General features: G+C 36.6%; 1 protein-coding gene and 1 pseudogene across 1 annotated transcript in view; both read right to left on the bottom strand.

Annotated features, from left to right (window-relative positions):
- Positions 1–20,968, bottom strand: part of LOC129902372 (F-box/kelch-repeat protein At3g23880-like) — a 37,492-nt gene extending 16,524 nt beyond the window's left edge. Inside the window, exon 1 of the mRNA XM_055977597.1 lies at positions 19,968–20,968. The gene's annotated coding sequence lies outside the window, so the exon portion shown is untranslated. The remainder of the gene's footprint in view (positions 1–19,967) is intronic.
- A 133-nt stretch (positions 20,969–21,101) lies between these two features.
- LOC129902371 (F-box protein At3g08750-like) lies at positions 21,102–22,515 on the bottom strand (annotated as a pseudogene).
- Positions 22,516–25,425: the final 2,910 nt, after the last annotated feature.

Raw genomic sequence — 25,425 nt, 5'->3', positions numbered from 1 at the left:
GACAATACACTTCTCAGATAGAACTAACTTCATTTCCTTTGTCACAAATTTATGATACACTGAGTAAACTATATTCATCCCATTCACATAGGACACATCTTCAATTGAATTTTCCAATAATTTCCCAATTCTTCCAATACCAAAAATGTGCCCCTTTTTCCGTTTTCAAAAGAGACACTACCACCTTGCAGTGCCTTGAGTGAGAGGAAGTCTTCAATCCTTTCGGTCATGTGCTTTGAGCATCCACTATCCATGAACCAGAACTGACTGCTTCCTACAGACTTTACTGTAAAAAGGATTACTTGTTAGGTTTGGGAACCCATTTAAGCTTCATCTCCCAAAATGCAGATAATGGTGGAATCAGTGCTTTCTTAGTCCAGAGAGGCGAATTTGCTTTCTCATTTTAATGTTTGGACTAGGTCCTTTCTTCTGATTTTCTTTCTGCTTAGAGTACTTTGAGAAATTCTTTTCATTTTTTATCCAAGCATCACATTCCTTCTTAAGATGTCCATTTCTATCACAGTGAATGCACAACAAGTTATCATACACAGACATATACTTAATTGTTATGAGGATTGTAAGGGGGATTTACTTTTCTACACCCTAGACCCTTTCCACCATTGTGACCCTGATTAGTCAGATTTGCTAGGATTTTAGAAGATGTGGTCCATTTGAGAGACTTGTTCAAATCCCCCTAATTCAAATTAGGTCCTTTTCTAATTGGAGATTTCTCTCCAAGGTATAGCTAATTTCAGTTCAGAGTTTTTCAAGCTTTTTTTCAAGTTCCAGCTCAACTCTATTAACCTTACCCTTATGTTTGATTTTTAGGGCTTTCCTTCAACTTTTCCTTGAGATCATTATTTTCAGCCTCCAACAAAACAATTTTTCTTCCAGTTTAGACATTAGAATAACCAAAGCAGTTTTTTCATCTTGAAATATGTCAATGCTATTGTTCAGAAAATATTTTTTAGCAGTTAACTCACATAGTGAGTCAATCAAGACACAAGTTAATTTTTTTAGTTTCTTGATAGAATAAAGATTTTGATTTTGCAAGGTTACAACTTCATCTTTAGATTTTGCCATAAAGGCAAATATGGTGTCGAAGACATATCATCATCCTTAACAGCCAGCATGGATGCATCCTCCATATATTTAGATTCCTCAGAATCACTTGAGAAGTTTCCCCATACAACAAGAGCCTTTTTTACTACATAATTAGCAGTTGCCCTCCTTCTTGATTTATCAGGGACCTGGTCCCTTCGCCTGTCTTTGTCTCCTCCAGTCTTGGGATATTCTATGTGCTCTCCTTTGTGCATAGGGAAGTCTTTGATAAAGTGCCCTGGTTTTCCACATTTGTGACACAAGTCAGTACCATTTGCTGCTCTGTTTGTGTTCCCTTTCTTTATGAATCTGTCATGCTTTCTCACAATTTTGTGGAATCTATGAGTCAAGTAAGCCATATCCTCCTCCTCTTCACAGTTATCACTCTGAGTGACATTAATAGCTAAGGATTTATCCTTCTTCTCATTCTTCTCGAATAATCTTGTTGCTTATTCAACTCATGGGTTTGAAGATTGCCAATCAACTTATCCATAGTGAGAATCTTCAGATCCTTTGCTTCAGTAATCGCATCCACTTTACTCTCCCAGGACTTGGGAAGAATCCTGAGTATCTTTCTGACTTGTTTACTAGGATGGATAGGTTCTCCCAGACAGCAAAGCTCATTAGTGATGGAGGTAAACCTAGTGTGCATCTCTTGAATGGTTTCACCCTCCTTCATTGTAAAGTTTTCATATTCAGTTTTCAGCATGTCTACCTTGGACTCCTTCACTTGGGTGGTTCCTTCATGAGCAGTTCTCAAACAGTCCCAGATCTCCTTGGTTGATTCACAGGTAGAAATTCTATTGTATTCATCAGGTCCTATGCCACAGACCACTGATTTCTTATCGCCTTGTAATTTTTTTCAATATTGTTTCTATCTACTTCATTACTCTTTTCGAGTTTTAGGAATCACTCAAGTGACTTCTCCTTCGTTAACTTCTCTTACTGGAACATAGGGGCCATCTAGAACAATGTCCCACAGTTCGCTATCTTCATCCATGAGAAAATCATGCATACGTGTCTTTCACCACCCATAAAACTGACCATTAAATCTGTTAGAAAATGAGATTTTCTAGATAGTTTTTTAGTCTAATAGTGTTCTCTTTTAAATATTATGTTTGGTTTGTAAAGGAAGGGTAATCCTTGTTTTATGGAATTTGTTTTGTAAGTGGTTGGATAGATATAGACTCTACTTACTTTTTGAAAAAGCTTATATAGCTATATGTATTCAAGCCTTATGTAAGATGTCATATGAATGTAAAATCTGTTGCAAAACCTTATTTTTTCTTATCTGTTTAAAAATCTAACAGTGGTATCAAGAGCCCTTCTTCTTGAGGGATCTGTGAAGGCAAGAAAGCCAAGGTTTTCTCCAGTTCTTCTAAGGTGAGCTGAGCAGTGAGCAGGCATCCAACAACTTCTTGGGTGCAGGCCCTCCTATGTTTACAGGAGAAAATTATCACATATGGGTGATAAAGATGAAGGCTTATTTCAAAGCTCTTAGTCTATGGGAAACAATTGAAAGAGAAGATGATCCTCCTCCACTTGGACCAAATCCAACAGTTGCACAAATGAAGATTTATGAAGATGCGAAGTCAAGGAAACCAAAGGCTCTCACATGTCTTCATTCAGCACTTCCTCTCCTCTTTTAGCTTATCCCATGCTTCTTTAGGTGTTTCACAAGTCATTATTCTTGTGAAAATCACATCTGAAAGTGCTGAATGAAGACATGTGAGAGCCTTTGGTTTCCTTGACTTCGCATCTTCATAAATCTTCATTTGTGCAACTGTTGGATTTGGTCCAAGTGGAGGAGGATCATCTTCTCTTTCAATTGTTTCCCATAGACTAAGAGCTTTGAAATAAGCCTTCATCTTTATCACCCATATGTGATAATTTTCTCCTGTAAACATAGGAGGGCCTGCACCCAAGAAGCTGTTGGATGCCTGCTCACTGCTCAGCTCACCTTAGAAGAACTGGAGAAAACCTTGGCTTTCTTGCCTTCACAGATCCCTTAAGAAGAAGGGTTCTGATACCACTGTTAGATTTTTAAACAGATAAGAAAAAATAAGGTTTAGCAACAGATTTTACATTCATATGACATCTTACATAAGGCTTGAATACATATAGCTATATAAGCTTTTTCAAAAAGTAAGTAGAGTCTATACCTATCCAACCACTTACAAAACAAATTCCATAAAACAAGGATTACCCTTCCTTTACAAACCAAACATAATATTTAAAAGAAAACACTATTAGACTAAAAAACTATCTAGAAAATCTCATTTTCTAACACTTTCTTGGTGTTGAAGTGATACGCAGCTCTGGTGGTTTAATTCTCACCCAAGCAAACTATGTGAATGAGATTATAAATGATGAGTTAATGACCGACTGCAAAAGTGTCAAAACGCCAATGAGTGCTTCTGAGTTACTCGTCCTATCTGATGGCACTCACCTTACTGATGCCACACGTTATCGTCTAGTCTTGGGCAGACTTCAATACCTATCTTTCACCAGACAAGACATAGCCTATGAAGTCAACAAGCTGTCTCAATTCATGCAAGCACCATCAGACCTTCACTGGAAAACTGTGAAGCGTGTCCTTCGATACCTGCGTGGTACCATTCAACTCGGCTTATGTGTTACTCCCATTGATGACTTTAATCTACATGTGTACTCTGATGCGGATTGGGGTGGGGACATCACTGACAGAGTTTCTACATCTGGTTACATCCTGTTCCTTGGTCACAATCCGATTAGCTGGGCTTCAAAGAAGCAAAATACTGTCTCACACTCCTCCACTGAGTCTGAGTATAGGGTGGTGGCTAATGCCCTTTCTGAAACCTTGTGGGTCACCAATCTCCTAAATGAGCTGCGATTTCCAGTACATCAGTTACCAACAATATATTGTGACAATCTTGGAGCCACATTCCTGAGCAAGAATCCTATTCTCCATAGTCGTGTGAAGCATGCTGCAGTGGACTTTCACTTTGTTCGCCACCATGTCGACATCAAAAGGGTTCGTGTTGTTCATGTTCATGGTGCAGACCAAATAGCCGACACTCTCACCAAGGCACTGCCTAAACCTGCGTTTGAGAATAATCTGTTCAAGCTAGGCTTAGTGACCCATCACCTAACTTGAGGGGGTGTATTGGCACATCATGAGCAGTTGAGCAGTCCCTGTTAATTTAGGATACTTTATTTCAGTAGTCATTGTTTGTTTAGATTATCTTAGTTCAGTTTGTTTAGGAGTCTTTCCTCTGTAACTCTATTTAACAGCTTTCTTACTTCATTAATAAGATATTGTCTTCCAGCACGCATTGTGACATTACACATTGCCTATCACATTCATGTTCCAAGAGTTTTGAACAATCTCCGGGAAACCTGACTTTTGAGTCCATAAGTTTAAGAACCTAAACTATCTGAAGTCATTTTCAGTGGAAATGGTTTCCGTGTAAAGAGGACTGTGATCAGAACCCGTCCTAGCTAAGTTCTTGATGGTATTAGTATGATAGGTTTAAGCCCATAGATCATCAACAAAGACTCTGTCAAGCTTTTTCCATATTCTTTTACCAGGTCTTCTATTATTGCACCATGTATATCTAGGGCCAACAAAACCCAAATCAGAAAGACAACAAGTCTCCATTGTGCTAATGAAGTCAAAACACCTGCTAGCCTATGAGGTTTAGTGAAAATATTTGCAACTTGTTCAGTTGTTGGAACAAAAGGGATGCACACACTTCCATCATCAATCTTCTCTTTAATGAAGTGTTTGTCCACTTCAACATGATTTGTTCTATCATGTTGAACTGGATTATGAGCAATGATGGCAGCCTTATTGTCACAATACAACTTCATTGGACAACTCAAAGGTTTTCTTAGTTCTTCCAAAAATCTCTTCAGCCACAAAATTTCACAAATTCCATATGCCATGGATTGATACTCAGCCTGTGCACTACTTCGAACCACCATACTTTGCTTCTTACTTCTAGATTCACTAAATTTCCCCCAAAAAATATACAATATCCAGATGTAGACATTCTATCAATAGATGAACCAGCCCAGTTTGCATGTATAAGCCTCAACACTTCTTTGCTCATTTTTTTTTCAGAACAACCCTTTCCCAGGAGAACTCTTTAGATACCTTAGGATATGATACACACCTTCTTGATGTTCTTCTCGTAGAGAATGCATGAACTGACTGACTAGTCTCACATCAAAGGAAATATCAGGTCTAATATGTGTAAAGTAAATCAACTTGCCTACCAATCTCTGATATTGACCCCTATCAGTCAATTTTCTTTCCTTTGCAAACTTTTGATTTGGACCATTTGGAGCTTCAATTGGTCTACAACCACCCATTCATGTTTCTTTTAACAGATCAAGAACATACTTCTATTGTGACACTAAAATTCCTTTCTTCAATCATGCAACCTTCATGCCGAGAAAAATGCTTCAGCAGGCCTGAGTCCTTTATCTCAAATTCTGAGGCAAGATGTTCCTTTAGATTTTTTTTAATTTCAACTACATCATCTCCTGTGAGGATGATATCGTCGACATACACTATAAGAACTGTTGTTTCCTTCTAGTGAAAGTTGCATCTGATTTGAATTCGGTGGTGAACACCCATTTGCAGCCCATTGGTTTCTTTTCCTCTGGTAGATCCACTAATTCCCATGTCGCATAGCTCGTAGTTCCTCCAAAATAGCCTCCTTCCACTCAGGAAATCGTAGAGCACCCTGCATGCTTTTTGGAATATCCACACTAGAAAGTTCTGAAGTAAAGGCTGAATAACTAGGAGACAACATTTTATAGGACACAAACATAGAAATAAGATATTTAGGAGCATTTCTAACACCTTTGCATTTCACAATAGGTAGATCCAGATCTGAGAAGGAATTAGATAGAGAATCAGTTGGAAGATTAGCTTGAATTCCAGTAAGGTCTTGCAGAACACACTTTTGGTAGTGCTGAGAATCTTCAGTCTTTTTCTCTTGAGTTCGGTTCCTTCTTGAATACGCTTGTATTTCTTTTGTTTATTCTCTGCTCCCATTTTTATTTTTGTCATTAGAAGGCTCCACAGGTTTAATTTCTGAGTTTTTATCATTTAAGTCTCTTAGGTCCCTATTATCTCTCAAATCACTGTCCTTTTCATCTCTTGTATCACACTTATTTATATCTTCTCCTAGATCCCTTATGTCAGTATTTATTGTAATATCTAGCTCCTCATTTGCATGATGTCTAATTTCTTCAATATCCCAAAAAGACGAATCTTCACCTACATGATATCCCCCCTGAAGATGAGTGGTAAAATAGAGTTGGGACTCAAAGAAAGTTAGATCCATTATGACAATTATCCTCCTAGCATGTGGATCATAACACTTATATCCCTTTTAACTTGGGGCATATCCTATAAATACATACTTCTTAGCCCGCAGTTCAAGTTACTACGATTATGAATATGAACAAATGTTGTATACCCAAAAACTTTTAGAGGCAGATCTGTAGTTAACCTAGAACTAGGAAAGCTCTCTCTGAAAACTTTAAAAGCTGTTTTAAATTAGAGAGGGAGAGATGGCATCCTATTTATTAGGTAAGTGACAGTCAAGAGAGCCTCTCCCCAAAGGTGTTGTGGAACTTTACTAGTAAACATTAAACCTCTTGTTACCTCTAAAAGGTGCCTATTCTTTCTTTCCACGATCTGTTGAGGTGTATCCAGACAAGAGCTTTGGTATACAACCCCAATTTTTCCGAAAAAACTTCCTAATTGTTCATTAAAAATTCAAGACCATTTTCACTTCGAAAATCTTGATTTTCTCATTGAGCTGTATTTCCACCATGACATAGAAAGTCTTAAACACATTTTTAACCTCAGATTTGTCCTTCAATTAAAAAATCCAACTCAATCTAGTATGATCATTGATAAAAGTTAAAAACCACCATTTTTCAAACATTGTTGAAATTCTAGACGGTCCCAAACATCACTATGAATCATCATAAAAGGTTTTGAAGCCTGATGTTTTTTAGAGGAAAAAGAAGATCGATGCTGCTTAGCCATTTCACAGAATTCACATTAAACAAGGATGGATCTTTATTTCTAAATAACTAAGGTAACAAATGTCTTAAATAATATAAACTAGGATGTCCAAGCCTATAGGACCAAATCATGACTTTATTCAAAACAGAAGTAGAGTTCAAACAAATAGGATTCTTGTTGTAGTGAGTTGTTCCCGTTGTCAAGAAAATAAAGACCTCCAGATTCTCTAGCACTACCAATCATCTTCCCCGAGACCTTTTCCAGAAATTAACACAATCGGAGTAGAAAATAGCACGACAATTAAGAGAATGAGTTAATTTACTGACAGAAACCAGATTACAAGAGAGCTTTGGAACATGAACAATATCATGAAGTGGGAGAGATGATTATAGTTTAATAGTTCCTTTTCCAATAATTGTAGAGAAGGAACCATCAATTATCTTTATTTTATTATTCCCTGCACAAGGAGTGTAAGTTGAGAAAAATCGGGAACTTCGAGTCATGTGATCTCTACCTCCTGAATCTAAGATCCAAAAGAATCTATTTGGTTGGAATTGTCACTAAGAAAAGCAGATAGTACAATAATTGTTTCAGAAGAAGAACGGGAAGGATTTGGTGCATTTGGATGAAATTGTGGAGATTGAAGGAGTTTGTGCAGAGTTTCCAGTTGTTCCCTTGTAAATGGAGACGTGTCTGAAGAAGGTTGTTGCCCCTGATCAAAAAAAGTTGTTTGGAAGGCCTGACCATTTTGATATTAGAAACCACGATTATCAACTCCCTTGTTCTTCCAGTTTGGTAGTTTCCCATGAATTTTACATGTTTCACGGGTGTGCCAATGTTTTCTGAAATTATCGCACCATGGTCTTTTCTTTTTGTCATCTTCATTTTTCACTATTAGAAGAGCTATAGAGTCTATAGCAGGTTTTAATTCAACATTTAAATCAAATTTTAACATAACTTCCTCCTAGTTTCCTCTCTCCTAACTTCAGCAAAGGTTTCACGAAGTGGGGGTAGAGGATTTTTTTCCTAGGATTCGTGACCCAACCTCGTCAAACTCCAGGCTTATTCCTGCTAAAACAAAGGTAAACTCTCTCATTTTCTTCTCTTTTTTTGCTCACACTATCCATAGAACACTCTCATTCATCATTGTAACACAGGTCTAACTCCTTCCACAAAGACATCATTTCATTATAATAAGCAGTGACTTCCTTCTCACCCTACTTAGCTTTCCATAGTTTAATTTTTAAGTCAAATTTGAGAGGCATTTTCTACATAGGAATATGTCTCTCTAATGGATTTCAACACATCCTTAGCATTGGACAAAAAAGATAAGGTTGACTGGTTCCATGGAATTTATCAACCAAGCAATCACGAGTGAATTCTCTGATCTCCAAGAGTTCATCTTTGGGTCTCCAACTTCCGGCTTTTTTGTATTCTTCCTAACGTCTTCCCACCCATCCTTAGCAGTGGGCAAAAAAGATGAGGTTTACCTATGACTGGTTTCATGGAATTTATCAACCAAGCAATCACGAGTGAATTCTTTGATCTCCAAGAGTTCATCTTTGGGTCTCCAACTTCTGGCTCTTTCGTCTCTCCGGTCAGATGTCCCAACTTTCCACGGCCATCTATTGAAAGCTTTACGAACTGTGCCCATTTCAGATATAGTTCTTCTCGTTTTATCGATGAGAAGTTAACTGGAAGGGCATGTGAGAAGCATTGCCTCCTTGTTTCATCAATTTTTTTGTAGTAGCTTCCAGAGAAGAACTTTTGTCTTTTGTTGATTTCCAGAAAGATGCTCTTCGTGAAAGGCTGTCTTATCCATATGATATTAAGGGGAAAGTCTCGTTCTAATACCATGAAAGTTTAGATACTGCAAAAGTATATCTTTATTCATAGAATTGTATAGTATTGATAAGAGAATAAAGTAAGATCAAAATAGACTAATCAATCCTTAATTTTTAGGAGATCCTTGAATCAAAGGATTTCCTCTAAACTATTTCCGAACTCATAATAGTCTATCCTAAAATATATTCTATCCCATATTTCTAGGAGCAGATTATAATCAAATCTGCCAACTCATTCGTGGAGCATATTATTATCAAATCTGCCAGCTCATTCGTGGAGCAGATTATGACTAAATCTGTCTAACTCATTCGACACAGAAAGTATTGGAATCCAAGAATTTTCCTGTATCCCTCAATCTTAGCCTTATTAACTAGTGGTTCTGAGATAGCCAAATAAACAACCTTGTTAATGTGGATCAAGAATTTGAATCTGTGATTTGCTATTTTGGATCTCATTCACCTAATATTCCAAAGATTGTACTAATCATGTAATACTAGGGGAGTTTTTTTTTTTTTTTTGTTCTCTTCTTTTGGAAGATTGACCTAATTCGATCGATTTGGGGTCTTGTCTTTAGAAATCTTGCAAGGATAGGGAACTTACACTCATTTCCCATTATTCCATCCTAGTCTGTTGCCTTGAAAATAACTGCTGGAATCCCATTGTGGGTGGTGATTCTTGCGACTACTGATTCACGAGGGTGTCTGATGGTAGTAACACTGGTTGCGAAGGTCTGTTTTCCAGTAATAACTTCCATAGATGAAGACGCTCCATTGAGGAGAGTCGTCTGCTGCTCGATTCTCACAGGAGAAGCCCCATCCGGCGGCTCCATACGGTGAGAAAAGTGGCTGTTACCCTCTTAGAAATCACCATTGAGAGCCAAGACTTTTAGACTTGTACGAAGAGAGAAATTGTTTTTTTATGTAACATCAAGAATGCCATTTCCTTGCAAGAAAATGTCCCTTTTTTCCATTCAAACTTGATGCATTCATATTTCTCACCAACTGCACCAGTTTATCCTTCTGGACCTGGATATAGCGCAATGTGCTTGCGAGCAAAGCATCTACAGCAGTTTTATTTTCACTTTGCATTTCAGTTGTTATTAGCTCAATTAGGCTCTGGATGGATGCAACAGTGATCTGTGTGACCCCCTGCAATAAATCGCGCCTCAAACTCAGTTTAATTACCGAAACTTCTAGTATTGCATTGTTGTTATGGACAATCAACGAGTTCAAACATATGAATTGTACTACATTCAGCCATTACATTCCTTGACTTTGATATCCTAATGACTTTTATAACTAATTTTTGGCGCAAAAGTATTTACCCTTTCTCTTCTTCTGGATTTGTTGTTCTTCCAGACACCAATACCAATGAAAGCACCTACTCCCAAAACGACAATGGAACTAACAACAATGACAATGACTACAACTTTTCTTGAAATATGGTATTTTAAAAGTAAATAAAAAGACCAAAATAGAATATCTTGTTCACACACAATATGAACATCAATTGCTTGTTTAATACAGCAACTTCCTATTTCTAAGTTCTTCATCTTCAAATATATAATTTAGCAACTTCAACGATGCACTGATTCCAATTGAGAATGGCTTCCAGAAAGCTCTAAGACAAGTTTCTCTCTCACATGAACCTCTCTATCTCGTCTACATCTTCCAGGGTGGTCAACAGCCACGCATACAGGTCAAGATCCATCCACTATATAAAAAAACACTGATAGATAATCAGAAAAAGAGGAGCAAACCAACTAGGAAAATTAGATGAGCAAATCAATGAAAGGCCTGCAATAAGGCAGGTTTTCAGTGAAAACTGATTAACCTTGTCAATGAATTTTCTTCTTAGTTTCTCTCTTTTGTTTTTTGTTTTTAAAAAAACTATACGTCTAAAAGATTATAATTTTTCTGTCTACATATGGTAAATACTTATTTGCAGCCAGTGCTTACACAAGCAATTCCATGATCAAAAGAAAACTGTGCATATGAAAGACATTGAGTAAACATCATTGATTTGGTGTAAACATCGAGTGCAGGTAAATTTATATTGTCTAAGTATTTTGTAGCATTGAAGGAGAAAGACTTTTCTTTTTTCCTTTAAACTGTGTTCTCCACAATATTCGGACACAAACAATTAGCACACAAAAGTATAACTTCATGAGTCTCCAATTTATAATCAGAACGCGAGTAAACGGATAAATCAAGCATGCAGATTTGTTACCTTCATCTTGTATGATGTATCCATTCTCAAGGACCTTCAACTAATCAAGATCTTCTTCAAGTTGCAGTGGCGTTGGATCCAATTCTGGATATGTTTTCAGGAACTTATAACCATAGCTATGTGTCACGGACTTAGACTTCAACTAAGACTTCCGTGCGGCACTTGACAACTTACTCACGAATCTTTCACGATCTTGCAAGCTCAAGTAAGTCTTTAAGATTAGATCGCTAAGGGAATGTTATATAGTAAGAAAGACAAGAGAGCTTTTATGAAGAAGGCTTTTATATTGCTTTGGAAGAATGCTTGTTTGCTTGATGGTTTGCTACAAATGAATGCCCCTCTATTTATACTACTCCTAAGGGGCCTAAGTGTAAATAAAATTTATTATACAAGTCCTTCCATATTTACAAAGAAGTCCCTACTCTAGAACTCTCTTTACACTCTAGAGAATTCCAAGTCTTTCAAGACTTCTCTGCAAGCTTCTACAAGAATCTAGAGTCTTCCACTAACCTCTCCAAGACTCTAGGTTCTTCTACCTTCTTCAAGATTTCTCTTGAACATTCTAGAGCCTTCTATTAACCTCTCCAAGACTCTAGATTCTTCTACCTTCTTCTAGAATTCTCTTGGACATTCTAGAGCCTTCTATTAACCTCTCCAAGACTCTAGATCTTTCCCCCGTCTTCATGATCAAGTGGCGGGTCATGACATATGGCTATGAAAGAACAATCATATTTATTCTTCTTCGTCTTTCTATGTTTTTATATTGATGATATATACCTTTTCTTTTATTTTTTCTATTCGCGGTCTAATTTAAAGTAATTCTCAAAATACAATCCTTTTTGACTCGGAAAGCTGATAATAAAAGGCCACAAGGTGAGTTTTCTTTTGTTTTTTTCATTAACTTTCTTTAGAATATATGTTCATCATAAATCTTATTGCTTAATTATTAAAGTATGAGAATTTACCTTTTATAAAAATTTGTACAAAAATTTATGCAATTCATGTTAGGAAGAGGTGTTCAAATTCCTCACATCAAAGATACAATGTGCAATTTTTATTTATAGTGATTCTTGAAGTACAATATATTTTGACTCAGAAAGCTGATAATAAAGGGTTTCATACTTTGATGACTAAGCAATAAAATTTAGGATGAACATATTTTAAAGAAGCTAAATGAAAAATACATTGTGCAATTTTTATATAAAGTGATTACTGAAGTACAATACGTTTTGACTCGAAAAGTTGATAGTAAAGGGTCAAAAGGTAATTTTTTTTTATTTTTCATTTAGTGTCTTTAGAGTATGCTAATCAAAAATTCTATTGCTTAGTCATCAAAGTATGAAATTTACGTTTTATAAAGATTTGAATAAATATTTATGCAATTTATGTTACGAAGAGGTTCAAATTCCTCACATTAAAGATACATTGTGCAATTCTTCTTCTTCTTTTTTCAATAGGTGTTCGATATTTATATTGAAACTCGATGAAATTTGAATTCGTATTGAAAAATATCATATTAGGAATTAATCAGTCCCTAACAAAGGTGATTCAATCCCCATTATGCGAGCTAATTATAGCTGATACGTTGTAATGTAGAAATAAAATGGCCTAATTTATACCTGTGCAGTAGGTCAAATTTGGGCCATTATTACTTAAAATAAACAAGACGCAGCTCCCACCATAAGAAAAAGAGGAGTAGAAGCTATTGAAGATCATCATCATTTTCACCTAAGAAACATCACTTCCTACAACTAGGTTGTCACGCCCCGGGAGGGTACCCTAGACGTGGACGGCATTCGAAAGTCATTTCTGGCCTTCAAGCGAACCACTTGGTCCAGTCACACTTTCATTCATTCGCATTCTATCGGCGGAAGACTCTATCATAAGAATATTATTCATAATTTTAGGGCCAAAGGCCAAACAACTATCAAATCAATAATCAGCTAGAATAAAACTAGTCAAAACGAACGAATCATCATTCCCACACTCTAGCCTATGAAGCCTCTATCAACAATCTAGGAGGTGCCCATGAAAAGTCCATGGCTACCAACAATCAAAACAAAGGAACAAAACAAAGCTACAAAGATAATCTCGGTATCCTCCGAAAACTAGGAGGACTCACCAACTGACTGGAAGTAAGGGGATCTTCAACAATGCGCCGGTTGATGATCTCGAGTACCTGTCTCTGCATCATGAAACGATGCAGGCCAATTGGCGTCAGTACATGGAATGTACGAGTATGTAAAATGGCCGAATGAAACAACATCAGAAAGAATCAAACAAACTCGGAATCTCAACTCAGAAAGAAGAATAACTCAATCAAGTGTCCTAAGCCTAAACAAGAATATGGTTTAGACGGGACCATTCACATACAATTCAACCCAATCTGACTCGGAGTACTATCAAGACCTATATGGGAGTTTCTCTTATCCGACAATCATCACTTATGAGCCAGTGATAGTACAACAAACCGACGTTGTTGCCGCATCCGTTCATACTTTGCCAGGGTATGAACGAAACAACCAATCATGGATCCAATCCAATCAAGTCCTATAATGTCGAGACAATAATTTTGGGGAAGCATCCAACTTAACGGTTCCATCCCCTCCTACGTTTGGCGACGTAGTTATTGGATTTGAGTTATTACTTACTCTTACCCAATTCGGTGCTCGATACTCCTCCCAAGACTCAATGCTCATAAAACTCCATTCAATCAACTCAGTCAAATCATATCGACAAGTCTCATTTACAACCTTGTCAACTCATCAACTCTATCACCATCAAACCTCTCCCAATCATACTATCCGATAAATCTCAATCATATCTTTCAAGAGTAGATTAAATATGCATTTATAACAACATACAAACCTATCCAATCGTGCCTCTAATCATTTAACAAATCTTTTGGGACTATCACAACTCCAAGGTTTTAAATCAACAATTCAAGATAAGCAACATATTTAAGAAAATTAACATTTTTTATCATAATCAACATAGTTAAGAAATTAACAATATATGTTCAACCTCTCATCTCAATCAACTCATACCAACATGTAGCACATCACTTTCTTGACTCCACAACATCAACATAATAGAAATTAGGGTAATAGATGAAAAGGACCTATTTGGACCTAACTCTATCAATAAACTTCATTCTTATGAACAATCAATCTCAAAGAAGATGTAGGAAACATGGGTGGACTCAACCCATTCTTTGAGTAGCCTTACATACCTTGGTGATGACTTTGAAGAAACCTTGATGTTAGATCTTCAATGGAAGGCTTGAATTCTTGAAGTTCTTGAAGGCAATCCTTGTTGGAGATGGATTTGAAGGAGAAGAAAGGGAATTTCTAGGGCTTTTAGAAAGAGAGAGGAACTGAAAAATGGTCCAAAAACATCTAAGGCTAGTGTGTATATATAATTTGGGAAATGCCCAATTTGCCCTTTCTTCAAAAATCTGGAAAAAGGGGCTAAAACATCACAAGGCACTCTTGTACATGTCGAAAAACGATATGGTTCAAGGACTACCACCTATGGAGGAGGAACACTCAAGTTGCAACACATGTCAATTGGGAAAGCAAAGCAGGATGCCTTTTCCCAAGGCAACCTGGAGAGCATCAGTAAAGCTTCAATTAGTCCATAATGATTTGTGTGGACCACAAGACTGCTTCTCTTCAAGGAAGTAAATATTTTATAGCATTCATTGATGATATGACAAGAATGTGTTGGATTTATTTCCTCAGGTGCAAGTCTGAAGCACCTGAAGTGTTCTGGAAGTTCAAAGCTTTGGTAGAAAATCAAAGTGGTTGTAGGATACAAATGCTGAGATCAGATAACGGTACTGAGTACACATCTGATTGATTTGAAAAGTTTTGTGAACATGCAGGAATCAAGCATCAACTCACTGCCCCATATACTCCGCAACAAAATGGGGTAAGTGAAAGGAAGAATAGGACTATAATGGAGATGTCGAGGTGCTTGTTATATGAGAAGGGCCTACCAAAGAATTTATGGACAGAAGCAGATAGCACTACTGTGTTTTTGCTGAACAGGTTGCCTACAAAAGCAGTGGAGGGAAAGACACCTTTTGAGGCATGGCATGGGTATAAGCCTTCCTTGAAAAACTTAAAGATACTTGGATGTTTGTGTTTCTCTTATATTCCACAGGTTAAGAGAGACAAGTTAGACAAGAAGGCTGAACCCGGAGTGTTTATCGGATATAGCACAATCTCTAAAGCTTACAGAATTTTGCAACCTCAAACAGGAAAAATTGTGATAAGCAGAGATGTGTTTTTCATGGAGAATGAGCAATGGGATTGGGAAGAATGTAAGAAAAAGCAGATTACAAGCAATCTGCTGGATTCTAATGAGAACATTGATCATCAACCTGTGAGAGGAACAAGGTTGCTCTCTGATATATACCAGAGAAACAATGTGGCGATTTTAGAGCCTTCTGGATTCGAGGAAGCCATTTCAGATCCCAAGTAGCAAGCCGCAATGGAGGAGCTTGCAATGATTAAGAAAAGTGAGACATGGCAGCTTGTAGAAAAGCCTCAACATAGGAAGATCATTGATGTGAAGTGGGTTTATCGCACGAAATTGAATGTTGATGGTTCTGTTAACAAGCTCAAGGCAAGACTTGTTGTGAAAGGTTACTCACAGATTTTTGGAGTTGATTATTCAGAAACTTTTGCCCCAGTTGCTAGACTTGATACAATAAGGTTGTTACTAGCTATTGCTGCTTAAAAAGGTTGGAAAATCTTTCAGTTAGATGTCAAGTCAGCCTTTATAAATGGTTTTCTGGAGGAGCAAATTTATGTGGAGCAGCCTCAAGGTTTCTCTGTAAAGGGACATGAAGATAAAGTTTATTTGTTGAAGAAAGCCCTTTATGGTTTAAAACAAGCTACAAGGGCTTGGTACAGTCGAATTGATGAGCACTTGCAATGCTTAGGTTTTAAGAAAAGCCTAAGTGAATCAACTCTTTTTATTAAAAAAAGAGATTCTGATGTTGTGATTATATCGCTTTATGTTGATGATCTTCTTGTAACAGGCAACAACCTTGAAATGATAGACGAATTCAAGGTGGAGATGAAGAAAGTGTTCAAAATGACAGACTTGGGAGAAATGTCTTACTTTCTTGGAATGCAGATTCATCAAACTCAAAATGAAGTGTTCATTTGTCAAAAGAAGTATGCAAGAGAGATGATGAAGAAGTTCAAAATGGAAGATTGCAAGCCTATGAACACTCCAATGAATCAGAAAGACAAGCTGATTAACGATGATGGCAGTGACAAGGTTGATGAGGCAAGTTATAGAAGTATGGTTGGATGTCTTATGTATCTCACTGCCACAAGACCTGACTTTCTGCAAGCAGCAAGTGTTTTGTCCAGAATTCTGAATTGTGCAAGTGAAATTCACATGAAAGCAGCCAAAAGAATGATAAGGTATATCAAGGGAACTTTGGACTATGGTGTTAAGTTCTGTAAAAGTCAGAATTTCAAGTTACAAGGTTATTCTGATAGTGATTGGTCAGGGTCAGTTGATGACATGAAAAGCACTTCAGGTTATTGTTTTAGCCTTGATTCGGGATGTTTTTCATGGTGCTCAAAGAAGCAAGATACTGTGGCACAGTCAACTGCAGAAGCTGAATTTATAGCTGCTGCAGCAACAGTTAATCAAGCTATCTGGCTAAGGAAGATCTTGTTAGATCTTGATCTAAAGCAACAAGGAAGCGCAGAAGTGTTTGTGGATAATCAGGCGGCCATAGCAATTTCTCATAATCCAGTTTTTCATGGGAAAACAAAACATTTTAATATCAGATTGTACTTTGTCAGGGAAGTGCAAGAAGGAGAAGAGGTGAAATTGGTTTATTGCAAGTCAGACGATCAAATTGCTGATGCATTTATTAAGCCATTTCATGTTAATAGATTTGAATTTCTCAGAATGAACCTTGGAGTATGCAATTCTTGAGCCAGGAGGAGTGTTGCAGTTTGTCTCTAGAACTGCAGGTTAATTTCAAATGTTTAGCTGCAGTGCACACAGGTGTCTACAAGACCTAAATTCAAGGTAGAATAGATAACGTGGGACTGAAAAAGCTGAGGAGGTGCATAGCAGAATAAGTTGCTGGTTTTTAGCTGTTTCTCTCTTTCCTAGTTTGTTTAGAAGTCTGTTAGCTATTTTTTAGTTCAGTTCCTTATTTTCAGCAAGCAGTAAAATCTGTTTAGCAGATTTTTAGCAATACTCTATTGTAATTTAGTTAAGCTATGATGTATACAATCAGTTCCTTATGATCAATAAAATATTGATCTTTCAAGTCACTTATATTTCTTTTGCTGTCAAAATCTTAACAAGAATCAACAGAATGACACAACTTACAAACATATTGAAAGAGTACAGATCCAGAAAACATGCATTAATAGAACAAAAGTGCAACAAAGACATCAAGCAGCAGTGTTACCATGTTATCAAACTTAGCAAAAAAGAGTAAATTACACATTTTGCTGCTCACCCAAAAATATGCAACATCTACTAGCCAATACTGTCAAATTAGGACTCGCACCCCAAAAACTAGCTCATAGAGAGGAGGATTGCTCAAGTCTTATAAAGAATCCAGTAATCTCGTCTCAGTCTGATATGGGATCATTTTCATCAGCAAATACACATATATTAATTGTACGGATACATCTGCCGCCTATTTTTCTTTTGGATGGGCAGCTATTTATGTTATTTCCGTAGAAAAATGGAAAGATGGGAATTCTTTGTAAAGAAATTGTCATTTAGTTTTCTATTGTTTTCATTAACCAATCAATGATTTTTTTTGTTTTTTTACTCGCCATCTCAATCTACCATATACAACCATTTTGCAGGCAATTTAAGGACCGTGAAACAGTAAATACCACACCCTTTTCAATTAGCATCAATCCACAATACTTCGAAATGTAACAAGCTTAACTTAGTACAGCCTGCAAACATTTCTGACTGCTGAAAATTGGAAAATGCTAAGAATAGTCAAAATGGGGGTGGATCCAATTTAATTAAGAGCAAAACCACTATCATTAATACATAAGTACATCTATGTTGGTCGGACTATACAAAAATATTGCAGGGTGCATTTCAGATACAATGCATTTTGAAGGATCTAACATGAGTGTGGCAACATTTTATGGAGATCCCGAATATTTTGTATAACTTTAACAAGCAAAACCCTAATTTAGGAGTAAAATCCTACATCACAAATAGTACAAATTCAAAACAAAAGAAAAAAAGAAGAGTACTTAGAAAGTAAATGAAAGCCAACCTTATAAAGTTGATGACGAAGAGCCGGTGCGAATGTGAGAAGGAAAAGACAGAGAAAAGTGCAGAAATGAGATGATATCTCCTTCCTTCTTTGTAAATTTATACAATTCTTATAATCCCTTTTATTTAATGTTTTAAATATTGTTACATAATGTATATAGACGCATCAAGATATAATATACATAGCACAATCATAGGTAATTAGGGATTTTATGATTTTATTTCCTTAGATAGATTTACTTGTACACCTACAAATAGCTCACTCTTGGAATAATACGATAAGGAGATTTTTTCCCTTATCTCTTTATTTTACATGGTATCAGAGTTTGGTACATCTTCGTTTGGGCTCCCGGTCCATGCTTCAGTTAGGCCGGGGCGTGAAGGGGTTGTTAGAGTGGGTTAAAAGTCCCACATTAGTTGGAGAATGGGGCGACGGCCTGCTTGTATGGATTTGACAATCATCCCCTCATGAGCTAGCTTTTGAGGCTGAGTTAGGCCCCGGTGACATATCTTTACATGGTATGAAAGAGACTTTCGAATTACTTTGGCTTAGAAAATTGGTCATAAGTTAGAACTGGTACAAGGGAGGTACATGGGGCTTGGGATTTCAATCTCACATCCGTCCTAGGGAGGACCGTCTCATTCCGATCTAGACAACTCCGGAATCCAATGGCCAACAGGCCAACAGGGAAGCAAGTGAGTCTCACGCGTCGGCATACAACTACTGGCAGTTTCTGCATTGGAGGCGCATATTGCTTCCGAACCAGACCAGGTTTCCAGTAACACCTTACAACATCGTCTCGATATTTTCGGTCAGAATTTGGTGGTCTCGTGTTCAACAGACCTCAGTTGGAAAGGTTTCAACACACTCCAGGTTTCGTCAACTTTGTTTTCTTTAGGCTAAATCACTTAATGTCTTATTAGTTGATTTTGGTGTCTGATTACTACTGAATCTCCATCTTCTTGGTAGAATATTTCTCTGTGAGGCTCTAGATTGTTGACTTTTCATTCTTATTGAAGAATTATATGTTGACTGGGTCAGCAACTTCTAAATTGCTGAGCTTTGGGAGATCTGTTGAGGTATTTCTTTTTAGTGCAATTTTGCTGGTTCTTTTACACCAGCTTATCTGAAATATTTTTGATGGGCAGCCTAAATAACAAAGAGAATTTCGATGAATAATCTGAAAGAACCCGTTAATCACTTTGTGCATCGAGCTATAATTTTTCTCCTTCAAAGTTTGCAACATCTCAAACATACTGTCATTTTTATTTAGGATCAGTTGGTGCATCTCTTTTTATCTCTCATAAACCAGTCAAAAATATAGAAATGAGATGTTGCTCACCTGTACTATGTCTTTCTTTAAGTCCCTCTCTTTCAGTCCTATCTCGACTATATAGACAAAGGATCTAGCTACTAATGAGATTAGTATATATTCAATTCAAAAAATTTGGCAACAGAATTTACCTTTTGGCGCAAGCGCAACTTAGGTTTGTTCAAAGTTGGTTTGAAGGAGAGCTTGAAGCAATGATAAAGTTGGCAAAGTAGAGGCCTTTGCTATTGAAATTGACGGTTTTTACCTTTCCATAAACACTTCTAAATCCTGAAGCTGAAGAGAAACCTACATTAAAGAGTAAAATATCAAATCACCAGTCTATGACTCAAAAAGAACATTTGAAGAAGTTAATTTCACGTACCTGAATTCTTTTCAGGTAGAGGGTAAAAAAAATTGCCTAGACTATGCCAAATGGAATAATTCCGCCCTACCATAAAAAAGCGTGTGTTACCAAAGTGCCTCAATTGTTTCCTTTATGGGTTAATGGCGGCAGCTAAACGACAAATTTATACCATTCACAAAGTCCAACATCAAAATTCACCCTTTTCCATTGACCCCCTTTAACGGGGAGAATCCATTTCCGGCATTTGTCCCAAAAACGCTATAACATTTGTTGATCGCTTTTTAAATTATTTGTAGTACAGATTTGCATAATCAAGTAGAATGGAACCATATAAAGAAAAACAGAAAGCCCCATAAGAAAAGCTTGAAAGAAGATAACAACCTATAGGAAATATCAGCAGAAGTAAGTCTCACCTTTGAAGAGAGTATTATGCAATGCCAATATCAGGAACTGAAGCAAAAACAACAGAGAAAAAATCGAACAGAGCAAAACAAAGTGAGGAAGAGGATTGAAAATACAGTGCAATGACAAATCAAGTGTTGATTGCCAAGTTTTACAATGACCTACACATTTCATTCAGTAAAGATATATACATACGTACATGACACTGTATCACAACTATAGGCCAAAATATGCCAAAATTTGCTGTACAACTCAGAAAACATTATGTATAATAACTTGTTAATGCAGTGTTCGCACTCCTTAGCGGCTTATATAACTACTAAATGGACCCAACATGCTTGGTTTAGTGTAATGATTTTCATTGTAATAATACAACTTAAGCAGTTAACTACACTTAGCCGCCAAATGCCTCTATATTAACATAGGAAGAACATGGCAAATTCATGTACATATTCAAAACAGATAAACTCGTATATACCTTTAAATCATATTGATGACCAAATAATGGTCAAACAAACGGTAAAACCAAAAACTAATTCATATTGATTTTTAAATAGATAACAATAACCAACCATCCACTGTACCAGACCTATTAATCCGAATAGTCTGCACCTCTAACAGTCAGCAGAGGCCTCCAATCTATTGGTATGATATTGAAGAAGTGCTTATTTAAAAAAAAAATCAGAGTAGGAGAACAGGAAATAGGAGAGAGGATTGCAAGGTGGTGAATCAAACCCTCACCAACAACGTGAAAGTTCAAGTAACCAACCTACTAACTGAACTAATAAGATTGTTCAATTTGCAAGACAACATTATCCTTGCCCTGGCTGTCATTTATTCTATTTATTTGAACTAGGCTCTCCTTGTAATTGAAAACCCAAGAGCGACCCATGATTAGGTCCAGCTGAAATCCAAGATCTATAACTTGTCTTGTTGTAGGGTCATATAGCACCAGCTGTGAAGTTTCTGTGATTTCGAAAATCATCTTATCATCCTCCCAGACGTTACGAGGCCAATGAGCAACTATTTGAGGTTGAACACGAAGAACTTTGGTCCAACTAACCTCTTGGTTCATTACCCACACATCATATATGGATGTCATTGGTTTTCCAGGGTTGTCAGCAACTAACATAGCAAGTGACTCACCACGCAACATGAGCTTTCCCCACTGTGCCTTTGGAATATCTGGGCCTTGTATCTCCCCAAACTGTTCACTGCCCATGTCAAACGAGCATATGCGGAAGATATTGTCTAGATGCCCAGAGAGCCAATAATATACCCCGTTGAGATATGTAGCACCGATTGGCTCGTGTAAGTTACAACAGTAAGGGAAATCAGGCCTCAGGTTCTTCCACGAGTTGTTGCGTAAGGAATAGATACTGACAAAGCAATTAGGGGACACGCCCAGTCCCCAGCCATCCCAAAATGTTCAAATCCATAGAACCTTATAATCTCGAGTCAACAGGTCAAACCCCAATGCAAACTGATTATCATGATCTTTGAATGGCTGAGGCTCAAAGGACACAGGGGGCAGAGGCCAGAACTCTCTGGTGGAAGGATTCCACAGAGCCAAGCTAACATCATCTTCATCAAAAAACGCTGCGTTTTCCACCAAGAATAGGCCATCAACTGGGCCAATAATGGACATGAATCAGTGACCCTCTGAAGCTGATGGACAATTTTTTGTACAGGGGAAACACCTTGAACTATTTTGGCAGGGAGCAAGGAAGAAGCCATGTTCATTGATTTATCCGATATTGTTAAGTTACAAATGAGGAGACGGGCATGATTGCGCTTGTGACTAAAATGCACTTCTACAAAACTCGGACTTGTGATGAGAGCATACCAATGTTTGCACACACATTTGAAACGCAGAACAACCTCAATAGAACATCCATTAATACATCTTCTGGTAAATGACGTCTACTAACCATAATGGTTTTCCCAGTTTATTTCCTGGGAAACAAAATGTCAAGAAAAAATTGAGGTTTAACTAAAAAGACAAAAAAAATAGAAAAACGAAATTCATAAAAGGCTACAATTTTCCAACAGTTCTTAAAAGATTCGAAGTCTTTCCATTTCATTATCCAACCAATGATTCGTCTACATCACAACTTAGCATATACAGCAATTTTGCAGGTAAATACACATCAATTTTGACTAACTTGGAATTGGTTTAACTTAGCACAACTTTCAAATAATCCTAGCAATTGAAAAATGCAAAGAATGGTCAAAACATCATTATTAGAACAGATTTGGGCACAAAGTATAGATTTTCTGGGTAAATATTCAATAAAGTTGCAATAAATTGTGTTTGATTTGGTTAGATAATGTGTGGCTGGTAAACATGAAGTCATGATTTCAAATCATTATTGCATATCACATATCCAAAAAAAAAACAATAAAAGTAGAACCCATAAGAGTTTAAATTGAAAAGAAACAAAACCCTATATCATCAGCCAATTAGAGAAAATTGAAGAGAAATTGAAATCCTACCTTGTAAGCTGAGTATCCAGAAGAGAAGAAGAGGCAAAAACGTTGTATAAATACTCAGATTAGCTTTGAGTTGACGCATAAATACTGAATGACTTTTATTATTATTTGGCGAAAGTGCGGCTAAAATTGGCATCAACTTTTACTTATACATTTTAATTATGCGTTGTTTATTTCAGACATCTTAAATAAGGCTTCGATGTGTCATTTTGATATTTTTTCTGACAATCACCAAAATATATTAAGTGTATGTAATGCACTAGTCTGATGTGTCAAAAACAGCTAATTAAATAAAGAGACATGGCATATATATATCAAAATAATTATCAAATAATGACTTTTGAATAAAAAAAAATGACCAATCTCTTGATGACACGTGGCATTTTTAAATTCAAATAATAATTTTTTAAAGAAATAAAAATTAACATCTATCCAAATTATTCAATCTTCTCCTACTCTGTTTCTCTCTCAATTTTCTCTCTTCCAAACCATAATGAAACACAGCGAAATCATCTCCCTGCAAAAAAACTGGAATGATTCGAATGAAACCAGCAATAGGAGATGAATCTCCATTTCAAGAGCTACATATGGTCCAAAAATCAGATCAAAATATTATGCCTAGACAGAGTAATCGCCGCAGCGTTGCCTTCAAAATCGAGGCACCTCCAGTGACATTCGAGACCAAACAGCTACTGGGGTTTGTTCGCGACCTCATGAAGTACCTCTCAGCCAATTTTCAGGTAATTCTAATGGTGAAATCGCCGGCGGCGAGTTTCATAGTGGCGGCGCCGGAGCTCCGGCGATCAAAATCAAACAAAATGAATGCTAAAATGTTCGTAATGATGAACTGCATCTTTCAAATCATGAGCGCCATTTCGAATCATCACCAAAGTTGTCGAATTTCCCCAAGACCTCTGATAGCAGTGGCGGCGCCGAAGCTCCGGCGAACTATATGGCACAAAACCAATGCCAAAATGACCACAATAGTGGTGTACATCTTCCCAGCTATGTAGGGTGTCTCGAATCAGCTTCAATTTATCGTAAAAATAAAAAATCGGTCGACGGTCTGAGAGAGACTTCGAATAAAAAACAACCAAAATTAAGAATTGTAAAAAAATATATAAATAAAAAGAGATGGTTGTTTAATGGTCCTTGAAAATGGGCTTTGAAAAAATAAATGATGGAAAAGTAAAAATTGGAGTAACTGTTTACTAGAACAAAGAATAGGAATGATGTTCATCTCTCAAAACAATGCTAAAAAATGAAGAACAACAACAACAAAAAAAATATTATTTTTTAAGAAAAAACGTTCTTCACGCGCTTAAAATGGATGTAGCACACGCAATGTTCCAAGTCAGCACAAAGTGTCAAAATGACACATCGAAGCCTTATTTGAGGTGTCTAAAATGAACAAGCCTAGTTGAGATGTCTAAGTGAAAGTTGGTGCCAACTTTAGGGGGTCACCGATGGGTTTCGCCTTATTATTTTTAATGTTTTATAGTACCTACGACTTTTATTTATTTTCTCTTTCTCCAAAGACCGAGATTGCTAAGAATTTTTTGGAAACATCTTTATGAATAGTATAATTTGCGTATACTCTATTATTGTTGTTGTTATTGTTGGAAGCAATGATTTAGGAATTGAACCTGTAAATTGGGGATAGTATTCACGGTTCAAATTACACAGTGTAATATCATTGCGTTATCTCTCCTCTTTAATTTAGGTGATTCAAAATTAGTATATGTACAAAAATATAGAAAATTTACCCTAAATATATAGTGTAATTTTTTACCGAGGGAATTCCAAACCCCCTGATACCCACGTAGGTCCGCTCCTGGTTGAAAGGCTGAGATTCTTATATTAATTCGACTCAGTAATATACCATATAATAAAATGTTTGATAAGAAAATTTTATCTTATTGTTGCCTTTTGAAACTTCATACGTCGTGTGTTGAGATCAAAATAACAAAATAAAGGGTTAGTTTTAAATATATAAAATAAAGTAACCAATTTACATTAAATATAGTCATGTTTTATTTATATAAAAAAAATGGAGAAGGCCTAAAAGGTCGAATGGTCATTTTCAGTAATAAAGGGCTTATTTTTTTAAGTGGGACATTTTTTATATAAGAAGTTTAATCTAATGAACTTTTTAGGGATAATACACAAGTACCCCTTAACTATAACCGAAATTGCTAGGATAAATCTTAACTATACATTGGTCCTATTACCCCCTAATTATTTTAAAGTGTAATAAACACCCCTAAAACCTATATAATCACTCACATGAAGGGAGTTGATTTACACTCGCCTCCACATCATCCTTACATCAGCGCCACGTCACTAAATCG

Source organism: Solanum dulcamara, chromosome 9 (genome assembly GCF_947179165.1).
Source record: "Solanum dulcamara chromosome 9, daSolDulc1.2, whole genome shotgun sequence".
Taxonomy (NCBI): Eukaryota; Viridiplantae; Streptophyta; class Magnoliopsida; order Solanales; family Solanaceae; genus Solanum; species Solanum dulcamara.
The sequence above is the reverse complement of the archived record's forward strand: the minus strand, read 5'-3'. Positions and strand labels throughout refer to the sequence as shown.